At 40.0% G+C, this 21268-nt stretch overlaps 1 protein-coding gene across 16 annotated transcripts in view; it reads left to right on the forward strand.

Moving 5' to 3' along the window:
- Positions 1-21268, forward strand: part of LOC134224841 (probable phospholipid-transporting ATPase IA) — a 370136-nt gene that overhangs the window by 182017 nt on the left and 166851 nt on the right. Inside the window, exons 1-2 of one of the 16 annotated variants that reach the window (XM_062704459.1) lie at positions 1594-1779; positions 2205-2662. The exons of 12 other annotated variants lie outside the window; for them this stretch is intronic. The gene's annotated coding sequence lies outside the window, so the exon portion shown is untranslated. Of the gene's footprint in view, positions 1-1470; positions 1780-2204; positions 2667-21268 lie in introns of those variants that run through there. 3 more of the 16 variants (XM_062704461.1, XM_062704458.1, XM_062704460.1) reach the window with 3 other exon arrangements.

Here is a 21268-nt window from a genome sequence, read left to right on the forward strand (position 1 = left end):
GAAGCATTCACCCACCTGGTTCCAAGCTGAATATAATTTGAATTAGTTAGGTGAATTTTTCACAATAAAATCAATAAGGCCAACAATCCCATGTTTCTACAAGGTTCCAGTGAAGTGAGTTGATATGAAAAGTGAATTAGCGAATAAGCCGCACGTGAAAGCTAGAATTTAGGCACTATTAGAATAAATAGCAGAAAAAGAACGTTTCAACAATTTCGCACTGGAAAAATGTAATGAACATTATAAAATCCTTCCAAATAATCCAAATGATTAAAAAATAGTCGCAGTGTTACACATTTGATTGAAACTAAACTTCCAAAACGGGATTATTCATACTTTTGATTTAACATTTTTGTCAATACTAACATAATTGCTGCATAGTATGAGAAAAACTCCATTCTGTATTGAAAGCTATGCTTTTAAACTGGGATTTTTTGAAAAGCATTCAATTTTTTTTTATTGTCTCCTATGTATGTAATATTTGTGGAAACTCCCTTTATTACTTTTCCCTTTTTCTTGCTGTCCCAAATTACCAATTGTAAAAATTGGCAAAATAATACAAAATTATGGCTTTGAACTCACAGCCACAGTGAGAAAATGTGACGTTCCTCTGGAAAATTTGCACACTCGAACGTATCAAACTAGTCTTGCCAGGGGGGTCACACAACTATACCTTCAACAAGCATGCGACGAATACGTCGCATCAAAACTTAAAACCTGTTGAAATATTTGGGCGTAAATGTATATGCGAACACATTTATATTTTGAGAACAAAACAATTTCAATGCTTTCATACAAAATAACAACAAGCAAATTTCAATATTCAATTTATTTATTTATGAAAACTGTTGCAAAATAGTCGTTCAGCATGCTACAAGATCGTCTAAACATGATATTTGGCCTAGAGTGCTACGGCTCCCCCTCCTGGTTGCACAAAGTAGTAGTCGTTCAGTTGTTCGATTGGATAAAATTGAGCAAGTCTTTGGTCGCCGAACTGTGAACCGCGGCCCACATTCGGCACATGTACCTTGTTATATGCGAGGAAAAGTATAGCGAAATTATTTATTTTCAATTAAATAAGTAGCATGTTCGCAGACGATGATCCTGTTATTTATGGGGATATTAAGAACATAGACAGTATTTCATACCACTTATAGGTATGTACAACTGAATCAGGCACTGTCAATTTTAGATATCACTCGTATGATTCTTTAATGCCATAGTTTTATAGTGCAAAAACGGTCTTTACCCGTGCTACGATCAAGAAAACTCACTGTGCGGTTAAACCATGATTTGTGAAACCCTGTGAAACCATTTGAATTCGCATTTACGTACCAAATTTCATCCAACATAGGAGATATTAATAGTAGTCCGCTATTTAAAATAATTACTGAGAACCACTGGCAAAACTCGAGCTGTGAATATTGGTGGGATATTCAGCATCGTAAAACTAACATCCAGCAGTGATGTGTGCGATGTGCTATCAAATGAATGTTAGTTTCTGCCTGGCATCGCACAGCAGCGTTTCTGTGATACATTTTCGTTGCGTTATTATTGTCGCCGTCGTCGGTACCGCAATTTATTCAATTCTCCGCACTGCTGTAAGAAATCAACGATAAACGGCGATAATGTTGATAAACAGACAAAACAATTTAATCGAATGAAAAAAATAAACTTACCCCATTCAAAACGGTGCAAATTCATGTGAGGGTTGCCACGCCAGTCAGTGTGGATGTTGTGTCTAGCGTAGTGTTTCCTGCCTGGTGAAGAAGACCCAGTGTCAGTCATTCAGTGTCGTGAACATAAAGACACTATAAACGAAAACGTGTAAATTTCACGTAAAATTTCGTAAAATGTTTTAATTCAAAATTCAAATTTAGAGCTCGTGTCATTCCGCTCAAGCATGGCTCAAATTTCACGAAGGTTCAGGCTAACCTTCCTGCGAATATAGTTTGCATTATTATTTGGACACTGTTTTCACATTGCAAATCGATTTTATTGGACTGTTGCAAATTTGGATCCTGAAATGGACATCATATTTGTGATAACGAAGTGAACATTTGAAATGTTTGTTCAGCATACTGTTGCATACTAAAGGCGTTGAGTTGGTTTGCTTGTTCGTGGATTTGATTTCGCATCTTTGTGTACAGTGTGTTTAGGTATAAAATAGTGTGTGCGTATTTTTGTCATTTCACTCATTTCAGTCTTGCACAGCGAGTATTTGCTGGGGCTGGTATTTATTGCCTGTATTCCTGGTTCAAGCCGCAAAGATCCAGATATTAAAATGGATTGCAGTATGTGCCGATTGTGAAAAGAAAACTAGTGTGAATGTTGATTTTCCATATTTTGTGAAGTGTGTTACACAGTACTGAGGTAGTCGCGTCCAAGAAAAGAAAGTGTTTTGTAAAAAGCGAAGAAACATGTGCATGAAAGTCACGCAGCTGCAGTGGCCTAGCGGTACAACCACCGCTGGTTGTTGCGTATAACCGAGGCGTGATGTGTAATTAGATAAAGAAAGCCTTACTCGAGCTGAAACCAATTGATAAACAAACCAACTACATACACGTGACTTGATGAGGTGTCAACTGGTAAAGCATATAAGCAAGTGGTGATTCATAGATCGCAACACTCTAAGCGTACGACCGGCGTACAACTTCCACTAGTAGGTAACCGATCAGATTTGTTTTCTTTTTCGTGAATAGTGTGAGCACACAAGTTGAATAAATGTGGTTTGAAGATAGAGAGTTCATAGTCGTCACAGTCACAAACATGAGTACGTCTATCGACCCTTTAATTTTTAATCACTATCGATTACATTGACTGATGAATGGACTTCCTTGATAGGGAACTTTGCTGTATTTGATGTTGTTTCATTTTCATCGAGGGAATAAGAAGAACTCGGCTACATACTACTGTACTGCACTTGTGTGTGAAGTGAACTGCGAGCGATTTAACCCTGTAGAATCGTTGTCATCAGGCCGAGTTTCTCACGGCAATCCATCGTGCTAGGTGGTCGTACGTGGATGCTACATGTTAAGCTTCTTATCAACAAATGTTGTCATATACCTACTTTATATTTTCTTCGAGAGGTACGAAATTGATAGAAGCATTTCTAATAGTTTTTTCGCGATTTTTTTCATTTAATTTATTTTTACGATAGTTGAAGTAATTGGATTTAAGGAGTTTCCGTCTCCGAAGATTCCGTTTCCATAGTCTGGTAGTTTCATATCATCTATTTGATTTCCAACATTGAATTCTTAGAAAATGTGGCTTAGGTTTGGTTCTATAACAACAGAGAGAAATTGTTTAGTATTGAGCGATTTCTATGTAGGGAAAAGTGGGGAGACTTGATCTCTTGATAGACTTGATCTTTCATGTTTATCGAAAAGTTTTATTTTCTATCTTATTTTATAGTAAAGATATTCTCGACATGTTCATTATGTTATGTAGCTATCCATTTTTACAGGATAGTTTGTGTGCATTGAACCCCCTTGTAGATCACTTCAGTGCCCTTAAAAAACATTGAATAACTTTATCTAACATTGACCAATACAAATTGTTACAGCACAAAACCATAAATCAATATGAAATGCTCAAAACGACTAGTCTGCTTTTATAAACAAAGATTCAAACATCGATTAGATGAATCAGATAGCACTCCCACGCAAATCAACACCACCAATACATAGATGAAGGCTTCTGCTACCTGGTGATGATGGTGTTGTTTAGCGTGGGAGTGCTATCAGATTCGTCAAATTGATGTTTGAATCTTTGTTCATAAAAGCAGATTAGTCGTTTTGGAATTTTGGAGGTACCTTTGTTTATAAAAGCTAGACTAGCCGTTTTGGAATTTTGGTATTGAAGTATACAGAATGATCTGTGTATATTCAGATTTATTTTTTTTATTTCAATATAGGTTCGCTTGTTCTCTCAATAGTCACCCATAACAAGTTATGGCGAAAAACTTTAAACAATATTAATTTTATGTAGATTTTACAATTAAAATATTCATTGAATAAATATCACAAAAAAGGAAGTCTCCACTAATTCCAATATTGCATCAACTCAGTAAGCGGACTAAGTTCGCGCGGACTGTTTTTTTTTGTTTTATTCGGTCCTAATAAAAATCAATCATGCGTCCCATTAACGCAGAGGAAGAAACTCTCGAATGTGTGGGCGTCCAACTACAGAATTATTATCCATCCGATCCACAGTAACACCATTCTTCAGGCGTTCCACCAACGCAGATGAAATAACTCTTAAGTGCGGGCGTCCCACCACGCAGAATTGTGATCCATCAGGTTCACAATAATTCTATTCCCTTTGCGGTTATCCCACCATCACCGAGGAAGAAATTTTGGTATGCAGGTGGCCCCCACGTTGAATCGTGTTCACCCCATTCCTCAGTAACACTATTCTTGATGCGGCTGTCCCATCAACGCAGATGAAGAAACTATTGAATGTGGGCGTCCCACAAAGCATAATTGTGGTCTGCCCAGGGAATAAATGTTCCAGCAACGCCTACCAATATACCGTTGTCGTCAACAGAGTTTGTTACTGACAAACGCACCTAGCAACAAGACTTTATCAGAACCCAAACACAATATGACAAGAATCATTTGCCTTGCATGCTCTGATATTTTCGAGCATACAATGCTAATTTTGTAATCATAGTTAGATTCTCGAATATTCCTATAAAAGCAGAAACTATGATAGGATAAATCCGAAATTTGCGTCCCAGCAACGCAGATCAAGGAACCGTTGAATGTGGGCGTTCCACCATGCAGATTTTTTATCATTACGATTCACAATAACACTGTTCTTCATGCGGGCGTCGCACCAACAAAGAGGAAGTAACTCTTGAATGCGTACGTCTCACCACGCAGAATTGTGATCATTCTAATCCACAATAACACTTCTCTTCATGCGGGCGTCTCATTAACAGATGAAGAAGCCTGTGAATGCCGGCGTCTCACCACTCAAAATTGCGATCATTTCAATCCACAGTAACGCTATTCTTTATGCGGGCGTGTCGGCAACGCAGATGGAGAAACTTTTGAATGTGGGCGTCCCACCATGCAGTATTGTGATCATTGCGATTCACAATAACACTATTCTTCATGCGGACGTCTATCCAACACAAAGGGAGAACTTTTGATTTCGTACGTCCCACCACGCAGAATTGTGATCATTCCGATTTACAATAACACTATGCTTCATGCGAGCGTCCCACCAACTCAGATGCAGAAACACGTGAATGTGAGCGTTCCACCATGCAGAATTGTGAACCTTGTGATCCACAATAACACTATTCTTCATGCGGGTGTCCCACCATCGCAAAGGAAGTAACTCTTGAATGCGTACGTTCCATCACGCAAAATTGTGACCCTTCTGATCCACAATAAAACGATTATACATGCGAGCGTCTCACAAACGTAGAGGATTTGTTCGGTGATTCGTGATACAGTGAATTAAGTTTGAAGTGAACGAAGTCTTCCAACAAACGCCATGCAAAATATTTTATGAGATATTAATACTTTCACATTAAAAGATGCTGGGTGCATCTGGCAGTTCGTGATGCGAGAAAACTTCATTTGGATGCACCTGCTCTAAACTCAGCCATTGCACGATTTGCTATAGACGCCATCCATTCGAATTGCGTACGTCTCACCACGCAGAATTGTGATCATTCTAATCCACAATAACACTTCTCTTCATACGGGCGTCTCATTAACGCAGATGAAGAAGCTCGTGAATGCCGGCGTAAGTAACATTTGTTACATCAAGCAAAATTGTGACTCTTCTGATCCACAATAAAACAATTGTACATGCGAGCGTCTCACAAACGTAGAGGAAGAAAGTCTTCGATGTGGGCGTCCTACCACGCATAATTGTGATTTGTTCGGTCCACAATAATACAATTTTTCTGCGGGTATGCCACTAACGCAGAGGATGTAAATCTTGAACTTAGGCGTCCCACCACGCAGAGTTGTAATCATTTAGATCCACAAAAACACTATTCTTCATGCGGGCGTCCCACCTACGCATAGGAAGAAATCAGGCGTCCCAACACTCTTATTCTTCTTTTCATCACAGTGGACATCTTGCATCATCTACTTAAGTGCCGCATAAACTCTTCAGGGCACTATAAAAGTGTGATAGGCAGTGATACAGTGAATTTAGTTTGAAGTGAACGAAGTCTTCCAACAAACGCCATGCAAAATATTTTATGAGATATTAATACTTTCACATAAAAAGATGCTGGATGCATCTGGGAGTTCGTGATGCGAGAAAACTTTATTTGGATGCACCTGCGTCAAACTCAGCCATTGGACGATTTGCTATAGACGCCATCCATTCGAATTAATTTATTGCATGGTCTTCCTCTAACGCGCGATTTTGATTTCGCTAGCGATGAAAAGCAAGAAAATTTATCAACATCTTCTTGTATAAGATGGTAGTTCTGAAAAGTACTGATTTGTTTTCAATAATGCGCATTTTCAATCACTTATCAGAACGAAAACAAAGACAAAACCTTGCGAGACAGTTTCACCTTTCGCCAACGACAGCCAAATCGATGAAGACGCCATTACACTATGGGGAATTCTCATACAAATGGGCGGCCAAAAATATTTTCTCAATGAAAACTTTTTCTATGCAACATATATTATGTTAAGGAATATTTAAGACCTTTTTTTACCTTTTAAGGGCCTTCGTTAACCCTTAAAAAAATGTCAAACGCGAAAAAAAAATGTTTTTTTTTTTCAATTTTTTTAGGCATTTTTTTGTTTGTTTCCAATACAGCATGCGTGAAATAGCAAACAACTATATTTCTAGTAATAATGTTGTTCATTTTCTAATCATTACGAGGTGTAGAGAATAAAAACCACAATTTTCAAGAAAACTTTGATTGCAGCGTTCCCGTAAAAGCGCAAATATGCGCAAGCAAATCACTCAATAATAATTAGTCCTAGGGTTATATTTCAATCCCCCATGTACAGAAGTGGACATTTGAGGACATTAGGTTTGCGGGACCATTTTATCGCGAAGTATTATGATAATTAAAGTTTTTCTTCTACAACTTTTAAATATCAAGCTTTGCGTGCAAAACAAACCAAACTATCAAAAAGCTAAGGTTTAAAGCTTTGATAATGGTAATAATAAAACTTTATATTTGGAGAATATCTTTTGACAAAATAAACATAGCGCTTCAATATTTTCCGATTCCCGTCAATTCAAAACTAAAATTTTGCGAGAAAGCTTCACTGGACGCCAAGAAATTGCCACCTAACGCTAATTTACAGTTTTTTTTCCGTCCCAACGTAAGGTTTGGTTGACCCAGCCCCATTTCCGTTCCTGAATTTCAATTGCTATCGGCACCACTGGGTAGCACCGACTATGGAGCTCGGTGTTTGATATTCAAATGTGAAACCATCAGGCTTGAATTACGTACCGCAGGCATCTGCTGATAAACTTCTGCAGCCTTTGAATATATTCTCCACTGATACACACCATGTTTCACTAGCCTAAAGCGGCACAGATTTAATCAAACATGCTTACTTTGATGCGTTTTTTTTTTCAAATATTTCCTAAACTCGCAAAGCCACCCGCTGTTTTCCAATGTCGATATTTTCTCGGTACCGTCGTCTGACCCCATTTGGTTGCTAAGGTTTTGAAGAATTCCACAATCCACATTTTCCACGGATTACTTGGTAACAGTTAATCTTGTTCTGCATATCGGAGCCACGCTGGACTAATTGACCTTTTGCGTCGAAATGCTTACCTCGCTTTATTATCTTACTCAATTCGTTGACTTAAGATCCATTTCCCCAAAGAACCCAACTTTTTTAGAGAAATTTAGCGAATAAAATATTTTGACGGGAAACGTCAATTCGCAACCATGGTAGTGAGTCAGTAGGCACTGTAGACACAATGCTGAATATTTTTGCTGGAAGCTTCTTGATCGCATATTAGCGTCAGCTCAACTTGAACCAGGACAAGTGATTGTAGATTTTAGCTTTAAACATTTAGCATTTTAGAAAACAACTTATTTGCATTAACCCTTTCAGGACGAATGGGTCATATATGTCCAGCGTTTTAGATTGGCTGTATAAAATCACACAGGAGAGATAGGTCCCCACTTTATTCAGCAAAATATTTTACCAGGATGTTGGCTTTGCAGAAAAAATGCCCTGAAGACCTCACTGACAAAAATCCAATCATATCCATTATGTGTGGCACACATAAATTTTGACTATAGCATTTCCCACATAACGTCTATGCGAATTTGCATAGCATATATGTGGAAACACACATAACCGTTATTAACTAATAAGCTTTATGTGGATTCTCCTATAGCGGGTGGTTATTAACGCACACATAAAATTTATTTGTAAATTTCTTTAGATTTTTGCCAATAAAAATGTGTGGATTTTTATGAGTGTAGATTAAGGTGGCTCAAAAACAACTTTTTCTAATTTTTTGATGGGCCGTCCTCTTATTCGGTTCTATTTAATGCCCTGATGCTCTGGACAAAATTTCAGCCAAATCGGTCAACGTTTGGGCGGTGCTAAACTCGTAGGAAGTTTATATGGAAAAATGTATGCAGAAACATCCAAAAACAGTGATTTGCAGTTGGACGGCACAATTCACGATCAAGAACCATGATACTCATTCAGTTCTTGAAGAATTAAATACAGAATGTTATGCAGAAAACCGCGAGAAGATTAGAGTTTGCCCGGCTAAGTTATTAACATTTCTTTGAAGTGGGGTTTGAGCAAATTTCGTTTCTTTTACCTTTGAAAAGAAATAAATTCACCCATACCACACTTCAGTAAAATGCTAATATCTTTGCCTAATAAACTCCAATCTTCTCGCGGTTTTCTGCATAACATTCTGTATTTAATTCTTCAAGAACTGAATGAGTATCATGGTTCTTGATCGTGAATTGTGCCGTCCAACTGTAAATCACTGTTTTTGGATGTTTCTGCATACATTTTTCCATATAAACTTCCTACGAGTTTAGCACCGCCCAAATGTTGATCGATTTGGCTGAAATTTTGTCCAGAGCATCAGGGCATCAAATAGAACCAAATAAGAGGGCGGCCCATCAAAAAAATTACAAAAAGTTTTTCCCATACTAATTTGAGCCACCCTAGTGAAGATATTCAAAACCTGGTGATGATTTCACTTCTGAGAGCATGCAAATGAATCTGACTTGTTTGAATCTTAAATCACATTGTTCTGAATACTCAAATAAATTCAAAACGTTCTCGAGCTCAGCCCACGGTATCGGTATCAGTCAGATCAATGAAGGCTTTTGCAATGTCCTCATTGTCGGTATACACCCAAGCTAGTTCAATGATCATGTACGCATCATGCAAAGCCTATTTTCTTGAATACGATATGCTCATGGTACTCCTAAACGCTCTGGAGTTCAGCCCACAATATCTTTCGGACCTACAAGGTTTTCGCAACGTCCTCATCGCCGGTATAAACCCAATCCGGTTCAATAGGCATATACGCATCATGTAAGTCCTATTTTTCTTGAATAAGAGAGATGCTCAAGGTACTCCAAAACGTTCTGGAGTTCAGCCCACGGTATTCACCAGATCAACCAAACCTTTTGCAATGTCCTAATCTTGAGAAAATATTTTAGTATGGTATCATTTGCTTCCATGAGTTGATATCGAGTCGTAGAACATCGAATCATGGAGGGCCTACTGTAGCTTCTGAAAATAATGAATGAAATCGTATCGGCTCAATGGACCTGCTGTGAACCATAAAGGCCTGTAGTAGCTTGTAAAAGTGTTGAGTGAAATCTGATTGGCTCAAAAAAGCTGCTGGGATGTTTAGCAATGCACGTATACATCTTTCTGGACTTGGTTGATCGGGTAGATCGCATCTTTTGAACTCCCGGGAGTTTTTGAGAACCTTAAAGGTCTGCAGTAGCTAGTAAACATAATGAGTGATATTCTATCGGCTCAAAAGACCTGCTGGGATGTTAAGCAATGCACGGATACATCATTCAGGGCTTGGTTAATCGGGTAGATGGCATATTTTGAACTCCATGACGTTTTGGAGAACCAAAAAAGGCCTGTAGTAGTTTCTTATAGTAATTAGTGCAATCTTATCGGCTCAACGGACCTGCTGGGATGTTAAGCAATGCACGGATACATCATTCAGGGCTTGGTTAATCGGGAAGATGGCATATTTTGAACTCCATGACGTTTTGGAGAACCAAAAAAGGCCTGTAGTAGTTTCTTATAGTAATGAGTGCAATCTTATCGGCTCAACGGACCTGCTGGGATGTTTAGCACTGCACGAATACTTCGTTTAGGGCTTGGTTGATCGAGTAGATCGTATGATCTGAAGTCCAGGCCGTTCTGGATACTCTGAAATAGGTAACGTTTATTCTTAAGTCAATAATTTCATGTCTTATGATAACATAGATATTTTTGAACATATTCTCAGCTTTGGAAATTTTGTTTCTAGAGATATTTTCTAATGCATTCGAGGATATACATATACTCCAGATCAGTTTGGACGGCCCAGGACATCAAAAAAAAAAATATTTCGACAACTGTTTAGTTCTTTCTATACTATATGGCATGATCGGGCAGGAAAACCCAAATATGTACGTTAAATCCGTGTAAAAAAACTTGTCTTGAAAGGGTGTCTGAAAGGCATTTATTAGGCAATTGCTGCCTAAGAATTGCCTTTTAGAGGGTCTCTCACCTGCCTTAAACACAGGACTGCTTATCGCTGGCTAAATTAAATTTTCTGTGATGACCAGATATGAACCTTCCACAAGGCAAGTGTACGTTCCGCGGTCCAATTTAGAAGAGTTTTAGATCGTTGATGTTTTGCTGCATATCGGCTGGAACCGGAAAGATTTTTTAGCAGATGTTCACGCTCTTTCGCTGATAGATCGGCTAATTTAGCATTTTTTTCTGCAAAATTTCCATTTCAGAACGCTAGATAAAGCTACTGTCTTAAGATATTTGCCAAGAAATCCGAAAAAAAACTTTAATATAATTTAGTAATAATTGAAAGAGAAAGGAATCAAAGAGAGACTCTTTTGCACATTCGACCTATTCTCAAAGTACTCTATAGATCTAATCGCTTTGTAAGTGTTGCTATCAAAGAATTGTTTTTCCAATAACCTTTTACTTGCGTGATACTCTGCCTGTTTATCGCTGGCTGGATTGCCTCATAGTCGGGCGGATAAGGACCTTCTAATAGGTAGATACGACAAATAGGGTTACTGCTTCTAGACTACACTGCCGCTAAACCGCAAGTCGAGCACATCTGTATATGGAGGCCCATATACAGATGTGCTCGACTTGCGGATAGCAGCGACTGTACATAATTGAGCTCTTGCGTACATCGTTCATCAAAAACAAAGCAATGAAAAGGAATTTTTGTTTGTTTCTTATTTTTGTCATATCTTTTAACAGTCCAACACGCGGGATTCATAAGTTATCGGGATTCATTTATGTATTTACATCTGCATTTACGAACCCTTTAATCTCTTCAAATGGATTCACCACAAACCCCTACACAAAAAAAAACTAATTGGGCATATTACTGCGATAATTGTTCGTCAATGTTTCTAATAAAGAAGTGCATTGACCCCAGATGTGTCACATTGTCAAATTCGAGTGATAACTGCGGAAAAGTAGAAGAACACTAAGCGTCGTCTAATTTCGCAAATTAGACTTAAGTTTGAAAATTCAAAAATCACCACTTGATAAGAATAGCTGGTGCTACTCAGCACGACCAATAAGACATCTATTAAAATGATTTCATACCTCTCCAAAGTAGTCTTGCTCTGCTAGCAGGGTTATTTGATAATTATTGAATTGTCACTTCTGAGTCTAGGTTGCGTTTAATTCGGGACCAACCAACTTAGCTTCCTCGGAGAGAACAAAGCAGAGAAAGACACTGCTTCTATAAAAACATTCTTCATGCCTGCCGTATCCTAACGGAACTATCAATTCTATACTTTCGCCTCTAATTCTATCATGAACATGTACGTCTAAGTTTGGAAGATGATATTAGCATTTCCATATCATTGTAAATCGTTTAACTTCACGTAAAAGTAATACACTCAAATCATTAATTAGTGCTAATTTTGTATTTGAAGAAATATTTTAAAGTTGAATTCTCCAATGACAGCGTCCTTTCGTTTTCCTTCTGAAGGAAAAATCAAATAAAATACATAAAAACAACCTCACTGATTCTCAGTCGTTGTGTTCGGTGACGTCGACTCAATAACAATAAATAAACACATCCAAACAATTTGGCCGAATTGGTTTCATGCTTTCCAGTCATCTGACAGCTAGCCGTGTGAAAACCTCAATATTTTTCTGCTATTTTTGTTACACAACTTGTTGCACACTTCTAAACCCAAGCGCAACTGTTTGCCGTAGCTGAGCTCTGTAAATGGATCGTTCGTTACAGCTGTTCTTCTGACTGAGCTCTGGTGAATCGAAATTGGAAACTATCCATTCATTGCGTGCGAGCGCGATACTCGATTTGGTGGAAGAAAACAGATTTTCTCCTGTTACTCTGGCAGTAGGATTGGAGACCATCGTATAGTGATCACCCCATATCAGCTCAAGCAAGGGGCGACGATCATATGCTACGAGGTGGTATTATTGAAACAGTGACAGACACCTGTTACTGCTTCATGATTCGTTGCAAAATTTAGAAGTTGAGTAAAACGAGATGCCGATTGTAGGCACTCTAGCATATTATACATCCATGAATTAATTTGAAATAATTAAATATCAGTATTACAGTAAAACCCAATTGCATTGAATTTTATTCGGAAACGCCTAAGAAAAGACCAATTTTGCATAAAATGGTGATCAATTAATCAGGAATGTGTCAAAAAAAAAAAACGTTGCACACTCGCATATTGAATTGATCGGCATCGAAGAAATATTGGGAAAAAATAGTCATGTAGTTTCTTAAACGAATGATTCATTTTTAACCACGTTGTTGTTAAAACCATCAACGATGACTAAACTGTATTCATCATCCAAGCCGGATAAGAACGCCATACCTGGCTATAAGAAAAAAAAACCTCTTCCCCTGTCTATAACGACGAAGCCCATTATTGCTCGTTCAATAATTACCCAACAATCACTCCCAGAAATGGCGTAAGCGTTTGCGGTGGTGTCACTCGGCATGAGGCCATAAGAAATATGAATAGAAAATCGATATCAGTCATTATCAACGGCGTGTCGTATTGTAGAATATGTTCCAAGTACATCTCTCAGCTGAACATACAACACGTTAGTTATTCATCGTTTGCAGTTGACCTTCTGCGGTTCAAATTCCACATTAGCTGCTAGGCACTGGGACCGACAAGGCAGGTGCAAACAAATTTGGCAAACCGGTTTCTCACTGATATTTTGCACTCCACGTAAGGTCAATTAACCAATCGTCGCTTTCGAATTAGTTTAAAATCCATGATGGAAATACACCTAATGGGAGTAAAAAGATAAGGGACTTGAGAACTGAAGTAGAGTAACCAAAGATATTTCCGACAAATCGTCCATTGTATTATAGAATTGACAAATAACGCTTTGCCAGATTAACAAAGTTACGAAATAAAGAAATTATCAAATTAGCGAATCAACGAATACTCGAATTAAGGAATCGACGAATTAACAAAAATCGAATTGAAGAAATTTTGAATTTCAATTCGTGAATTCGACAACCAAATAACCATTTCGGGACGGATGGTAATATATGCCTACCGTTTTAGATTGGCTGTGTAAGATAGCTACGTCCCCATTTTCTGCAGCAAAATTGTTCATCAGTATATTAACTTTGTAATAAAAATATCGGAAATCGAGTTTGACTATATCCTGGACACCCAGATATCTGAAACCTTGGGAAGATTTTGCTTCTGAGAACATGCAGATAAATCTTAAATGTTTGAATCTTATACCACGTTATTGTTTGATAATTCTAAGCACTCAATTAAGTTGAGTCATGCTGAACTTTAAGCCAGTGATCAATTTTCAGGAATGCTAAATGCTCAAGGTTCTCCAAAACGTTCTCGAGTTTTGCCCACGGTATCTACCAGATCAATCAATGCTTTTGCAATGTCCTCATCATCGGTATATACCCAGTCCAGTTATATGTAAACTCAATTTTCTAGAATACGAGATGTTCAAGGTACTCCAAAACGTTCTCGAATTCAACCCAAGGTATCTATTATTTATTCAGACTAAGGCCAAAGTGGTCTGTGCGGTATATAAGAGTCTTCTCCATTCGGCTCGGTCCATGGCTACACGTCGCCAACCACGCAGTCTACGGAGGGTCCGCAACAAGTCATCTTCCACCTGATCGATCCACCTTGCGCGCTGCGCACCTTGCCTTCTTGTGCCCGTCGGATCGTTGTCGAGAACCATTTTCACCGGGTTACTGTCCGACATTCTGGCTACGTGCCCGGCCCACCGCAGTCGTCCGATTTTCGCGGTGTGAACGATGGATGGTTCTCCCAGCAGCTCATGCAACTCGTGGTTAATTCGCCTCATCCACGTATCGTCCGCCATCTGTACCCCACCATAGATGGTAAGCAGCACTTTCTTTTCGAAAACTTCAAGTGCGCGTTGGTCCTCCATGAGCATCGTCGAGGTCTCGTGTCCTTAGAGGACTACTACTACGTTTTGTAGATTGTCAGATTGGTACGGCAGCGAACTCGCGGAGTCCAAAGTACGTACGATTTCCAGCCACTATGCGTCTCCGAATTTCTCTGCTGGTATCATTTTCGGCAGTCACCAGTACACAAATTCTTCTAACACCTCGATTTCGTCATCACCGATGCAAACTCGAGGTGGGTGGCTTACATTGTCTTCTCTTGAACCCTTTCCTATCATGTACTTCATCTTCGACGTGTTGATAACTAGTCCGATCCGCTTAGCTTCCCTCTTTAGTCTGATGTAGGCTTCCTCCATCTTCTCAAAGTTAAGTGCCATAATATCTATGTCGTCGGCGAAGCCAAATAGCTGGACGGACTTATTGAAAATTGTACCACTCGTGTTAATCCCTGCTCTTCATATTACCCCTTCCAAAGCGTTGTTGATAGCAGACAGGAAAGACCATCACCGTGCCGTAACCCTCTGCGCGTTTCGGAGGGACTCGAAAATGCCCCTGAAACTCGAACTACGCACATCACCCGATCCATCGTCGCTTTGATCAACCGTGTCAGTTTATCCGGAAATCCGTATTCGTGCATTAGCTGCCATAGCTGGTCCCGATCGATTGTATCATATGCGGCTTTGAAGTCGATGAATAGATGATGTGTGGGCACGTTGTTTTCGCGGCATTTCTGCAGTACTTGGCGAATGGCGAACACCTGGTTCATGGTGGAGCGCTCACCCATAAATCCCGCCTGGTACTGCCCCACGAACTCCCTTGCAATTGGTGCTAGTCGACGGCATAAAATTCGGGAGAGTACCTTGTAGACGGCGTTCAGCAATGTGATTGCGCGCCCTTCTTGTAAATTGGATACACGACACCTTCCATCCACTCCTGCGGCAAAACTTCCTCCGCCCAAATCTTGGTAATGACCCAGTGCAGCGCTCTAGCCAGTGCCTCACCACCGTGTTTAAATAGCTCTCCTGGTAGTTGGTCAACCCCAGGGGCTTTGTTGTTCTTCAGCCGGCCAATCTCCTCCTGGATTTCCTGGATATTCGGAGCCGGTAAAATTATGTCCTGCGCGCGTTCTCCCAGGTCCATCACCATACCGCCATCTTCGTCTGCCACATCGCCATTCAGGTGCTCTTCGTAGTGCTGCCGCCACCTTTGGATCACCTCGCGCTCGTTTGTAAGAAGGTTCCCGTTTATGTACTTACATATATCAGGCTGTGGCACATGGCCCTTACGTGAACGGTTTAACTTTTCATAGAACTTTCGTGTGTTATTAGCGCGGTACAGTTGCTCCGTCTCTTCACGGTCTCGATCTTCCTGCTGGCGCTTTTTCCTCCGGAAAATCGAGTTTTGTCTGTTCCGCGCCTGTTTATATCGTGCCTCGTTCGCCCTCGTGCAGTGTTGCAGCAATCTCGCCCATGCTGCATTCTTCTCTTCCACTAACTGCTCACATTCGCCGCCATACCAATCATTTATCTGATCCGGGGCACCGTGTCAAGTGCAGCGGTTGCGGTGCTACCAATGGCGGACCGAATATCTCTCCAGCCATCTTCAAGAGATGCTGCGCCTAGCTGCTCTTTAGGTTGGGAGTGCCACTTCCAGCTGCTGCGCGTATTCTACCATCTTGTAGTCGCCCAATGTTAAGCCGCGGCATCCGACTTCGACGCGTGTTGTACACCGTCGAGAGTTTTGAGCGCAGGCATACTGCAACGAGGTAGTGGTCGGATTCAATATTCGTACTGCGGTAATTGCGGACGTTCGTGATGTCGGAGAAGAATTTGCCGTCGATTAGAACGTGGTCGATTTGGTTTTCCGTTACTTGATTAGGTGATCTCCATGTGGCCTTGTGGATATTCTTGCGGGAGGAGAAAGTGCTTCGGACTACCATTCAGCGGGAGGCTGCGAAGTTTATGCATCGTTGGCCGTTGTCATTCGTTACGGTGTGCAGACTATCCGGTCCGATGACCGGTCTATACATTTCCTCCCTTCCTACCCGTGCGTTCATGTCGCCGATGACGATTTTGACGTCCCGCAGTGGGCCATCGTATGTCATCTCCAGCTGTGCATAGAACGCTTCTTCCTCGTCATCGGGTCTCCCTTCGTGTGGGCAGTGCATGATGATGATGCTATAGTTGAAGAAACGGTCTTTTAACCTCAGCTTGCACATCCTTGCGTTGATTGGCTGCCACTCAATCACACGTTGGCGCCTCTTACCCAGCACTATGAAGCCGGTTCCCAGCTCGTTGGTGCTGCCACAGCTTTGGTAGAAGGTAGCCGCTCGATGCCCGCTTTTCCATACTTTCTGTCCTGTCCAGCAAATCTCCTGCAGCGCCACGACGTCGAAGTTGCGGGGATGTAATTCATCGTAGATCATCCGGTCGTAACCTGCTAAATCTAGCGACTTGCATTTCCATGTTCCAAGCTTCCAATCGTGATCCGTTATTCGTCGCCTAGGTCTTTGCCGATTATATCGAGTCGTATTATCTCTTATATTGTTTGTAATTATTGGTTTTCCAGGCGGCTTATTGGGCCTGCGCAAACCTCCTGTCTCGTCGGAGGGCCGTCGTGTCAGGTCTGTTTTGTGTCTCACCTGACACCAGGACTTGGGCTTTGAGCGGCACACGGTCGCTTTGGTGGGGCCTACTTGCTTTTTATAGGAATTTAACAGGGCCCACTGTCGAACCCCACCACATCCTAGGCAAGCACCACAACTCGCAGATGGCCTGGGGAGGGATCGTCAAGCCCTTGGACATAGTTCCTGCTGCCCATATGTAGCTAATGTGCATCTTTGCAATATAGTGTATCCTACGCGTCCTGGCAAGAGTGGCAAAATTGACCAATTTTTCAAAGAAAGATAATGCCTACAGCTCAATTTTATATACATTTTGGAATGTCATGAAACAAATTTTTGCTGCAAACATTTCGGTGTTAGTCGGCGTGATAGCTCAGAACAGAATAGAATAGAAAAATCACTGTTGTATGCATTGCACTCACCTTTTCAATTGAATCACTTTACGTTGTTATGACTCTATCAAAAGGTTGAAAATAACTTTTCTGTTGAACAACTCTTTCGTTGGAAGTGCCACTTACAGCTGCTGCGTGTAAGTTCATCACGCACGATATGACTTCAATGATACTTCAGTGATGCTTCAGTTAAAACACTTTATCGAACTTTGCTAAAACAACTGCGTCTTTGTTTCAAATTTGGTCAGCATTCTTAGTGCGAATTTCCAATGTGGTTGTGTCAAACTAAACTATGTGTATTTTCTTGCATGAATCGAATCATTGTAAGTCTATCTGCCCTGGATATGAGTCATGCGGTGTCTATAAAAAATTTGGCATCCCATTCGTAACACAGTACCTAATCAACGTCAGTCATCGTATGTGAGGTTTTTATGATGCCTAATAGCCATAGTCTTCTCCAGCATCACCAAACGCAGCGTTTTAATTAAGCCCGGTAACGACCGGTGATATCCACCCATACCCGGACGCACGTTGTCCCAGTCCCAGTGCATTGTTCGTTCCGCCCGCAGCAAATTACGTAATTCTTCCATCGTTTGAATTGCAAGCTATGGTTGAAAAAAAAACTGAGCGCCGTGGCCATACTACTGCTTATAACTATGGTATTGTTATTATAGTGGGATGATCTGCTGTATCAGCAATTCCATAAAGAAAGTTAGAGTGGGCCTTAGAATTTAATCAACGATTTAATTGGTTATGCTTAGGCAGTATTATTAGTTAGGCCGGAGATGGAACAGGCCACTACTCATAATCTAGATAGTAATCATTAAAAGAAGGTAAACAAACTAGCTTAGCTTTTTGTATTATTGATTTTAAAAGACTCAAAACTACTGACTGACTGATATTAGACTATCAGATGTTTTGTTAAACAAAGAATATTCTAACCAAATCTTTCCTTGAATTAAAGTAAACCTGCCGATTTGAGGTTTTTTTCTCTACATTTTTGATATTTGTATGTACTTTATAATAAAATCTCCGTGAAAAACACATGAGGTTTTTCTTCAGTGTATTTAAAACAACTTCTTGAAAAATATATGTGAAAAATATATTTTTGAGAAAAATATTTGAATTTGTCCATTTTTATTAAATCCGCTGTGTGTTTTTTCAATTCCGTAGCTAGTTTGATGGTTTATGTCGCTGTTTATTCAGCACTGTATTGCTCATCGAAGCGGAATGCACTGATGCCGGTGGTGGTTTAAGATGAATGTGCATTGGTTGGTGCAATTGATCCAAACACGTCTCACCGATAATGAGAGATAATGCATGTGCGCTGTACTTATTTCATTTATGGCGGATATCCACACAACTGCATGAAAATAAAAATGAACCATAAAGATGATAATCGCTGTTCTGTTACTCCGGTAGTTGAGCTCCACGTGGTTTGATCATCAAGCGAATGAACTGTTCCTAATAGATTCAAAAAATTGTAAATAAAACTGGCTTAATGTTCCTTAATTTTGTTTTCTAGTGTCCGATTTCTTGAGAACGCTTTTTCAATTTGAAAGCAACTATTTTGCTTATTAATTAAATGGGTTGAATAATTGCACTGCTAATATTTTCAGTTTTTTTAATTTCATTTAGAATTTGAAAAACAAATGTTTGAAACAAAATTAAGAAACTACCTCCATGATCTATAGCATTAAGTTTGTTACAATTCAACATCAATGTAAACCTGGGTGGCGAACTTTTTTTTTAATTTCACCAAATTCTTACAGAGCATTTTTTCGAAAATATCTATTATTAACTTGTGCCGGAGCAACCTAATGCCGAACAACTTGTGAGAAGCCGTAATGAAACCCATATGTTTCTTCCGAACACATTTGCAAATGCAACGATCGATTCAAGCTGACCGCCGCACGGTTAGCAGCACGCAAAAGTATGGCATAACCAAGTTCAATACCGAATCGGTGCAGCGGACTGCAGGCAGGTGCATTTCGTTTGCACTAAGCAGACAAAACTCAGAAGCGCAGAACAAAAACTACCACCAGCTGTAGGTGTACACGGAAGAAAAAAAGTACCCAAAATTGAGTACTTTTAAACTTACTTTTGAGTTATTTTTTCTCTTCGCTTTCATCCACTCTTTCTTTTGTTGTCAAAAACAAAAGAGCCAAACAATCCAACGACGCCAGTTCAATACGGGAAGCCAATGTTGAGTTTTATTACCTGAGGTCGAAATTGAGTGAATTAAACTTAAATTTGGGTCAATAAATTTTCCGTTGGGTACTTTTTTAACATGGGAGTAAAGGCAAACTACTTCGACCCTACTTACTCAATTTTGGCTTCCCGTACGGATGTTCGAGGTTGGGTGAATTAAACTCACTATTGGGTAGTTTATTTCTTCCGTGTAGGGGTGTAGGCAGCCTGACGCGAACAATTCACGGTCACGGTGATTTGCGGGCATGCCATCTTACGAATGGAAAGGACGCCTTCTCGGCCTGAATCTGTCGACTTGCTTTGTTTATGTTGGTGGAGTGTTCACAGTAACAAAAGTGAATATATTTTTTTCCATAGTCCCATTTTCCATCTCAACTCAAAAATAAAGAACAAAGGAGCAATTTCATTGATTCTTCTTGCGCCCTGATCATATACATGAAAAACTGGGTCATTTGCTTTCACTGGCGGGGACTGGCATGTGATTCACCAAATTGAATATATTTCCTGAAATTCAAATATATACGCCAAATTTTATAAATTCAGGACAAAGACGAAATAATTCCTGGAGGAGCTCAGAAAGGAATTTCTGGAGAAATATCGGATTTTTTTGGAAATACCTTTTGAAATTCTTTCGAAAATTCCTTCAGGTTATTCTTTGGAAATTCCTGTAGTAAAAGATTTTTGGTTTTTAGGTAAAATTGCTCTAAATAAAGGGCTACAGAAAAAGCTTTTTAGAAAAATTAATTGGAATAAGCTGCGCTACAACTTTGTGGAACATAACATGTCAGTATTCCGAGAAATAATCAGACCGCATCGTGCGTTCGTACTGTGCGGTTCTTTTCTCTCTTTGCGAAAGGAAGTTTTTAATACTACCCGAAGCTATTTTAATTTCAACAGTGCTTCTCAGCGCTATTTGTACCCACTGATCCCGTTACGATCTTTGCAAGGACCCGTGCCTTTGTTTTACGTTGGACCCGTTTGCGGAAGTAAAATTCCGACAAGCGGTGGTAATCCTGCAGAGGCACCATTCTGGAAAGAAAAAACCTCTTAGAAGGTCACGTCTCCACGCTCAGCCATGAGCATTAATAAAAACAAGAGGAAGGGGGATTTTTTGAATTCTCCACTTCCTTCAAAGAAACAAGGTTTCAAGACCGTCCTGCCCTACATCTAGCCCAGGTGATTCGATTCATGCGAAGAAACAACGGATTCCGCCAATTGTGGTATCCGTTGCCGAGTTTTCTGGCTTTCGGAATGAAATCTTGAGTAACCTTCAGGGGATCAAGGTTTCATTTCAGATTTCTAGGAAGGGTGCCTGCCGCGTTTTGCCGGGATCCTTTGACGATCGCAAACGTCTTCTTCAGTATTTAACTGAGAAGCGCCATAAATTCTTCACATACGATGACAAATGGATGAAGTGAGA

Source organism: Armigeres subalbatus, chromosome 3 (genome assembly GCF_024139115.2).
Source record: "Armigeres subalbatus isolate Guangzhou_Male chromosome 3, GZ_Asu_2, whole genome shotgun sequence".
NCBI lineage: Eukaryota > Metazoa > Arthropoda > Insecta > Diptera > Culicidae > Armigeres > Armigeres subalbatus.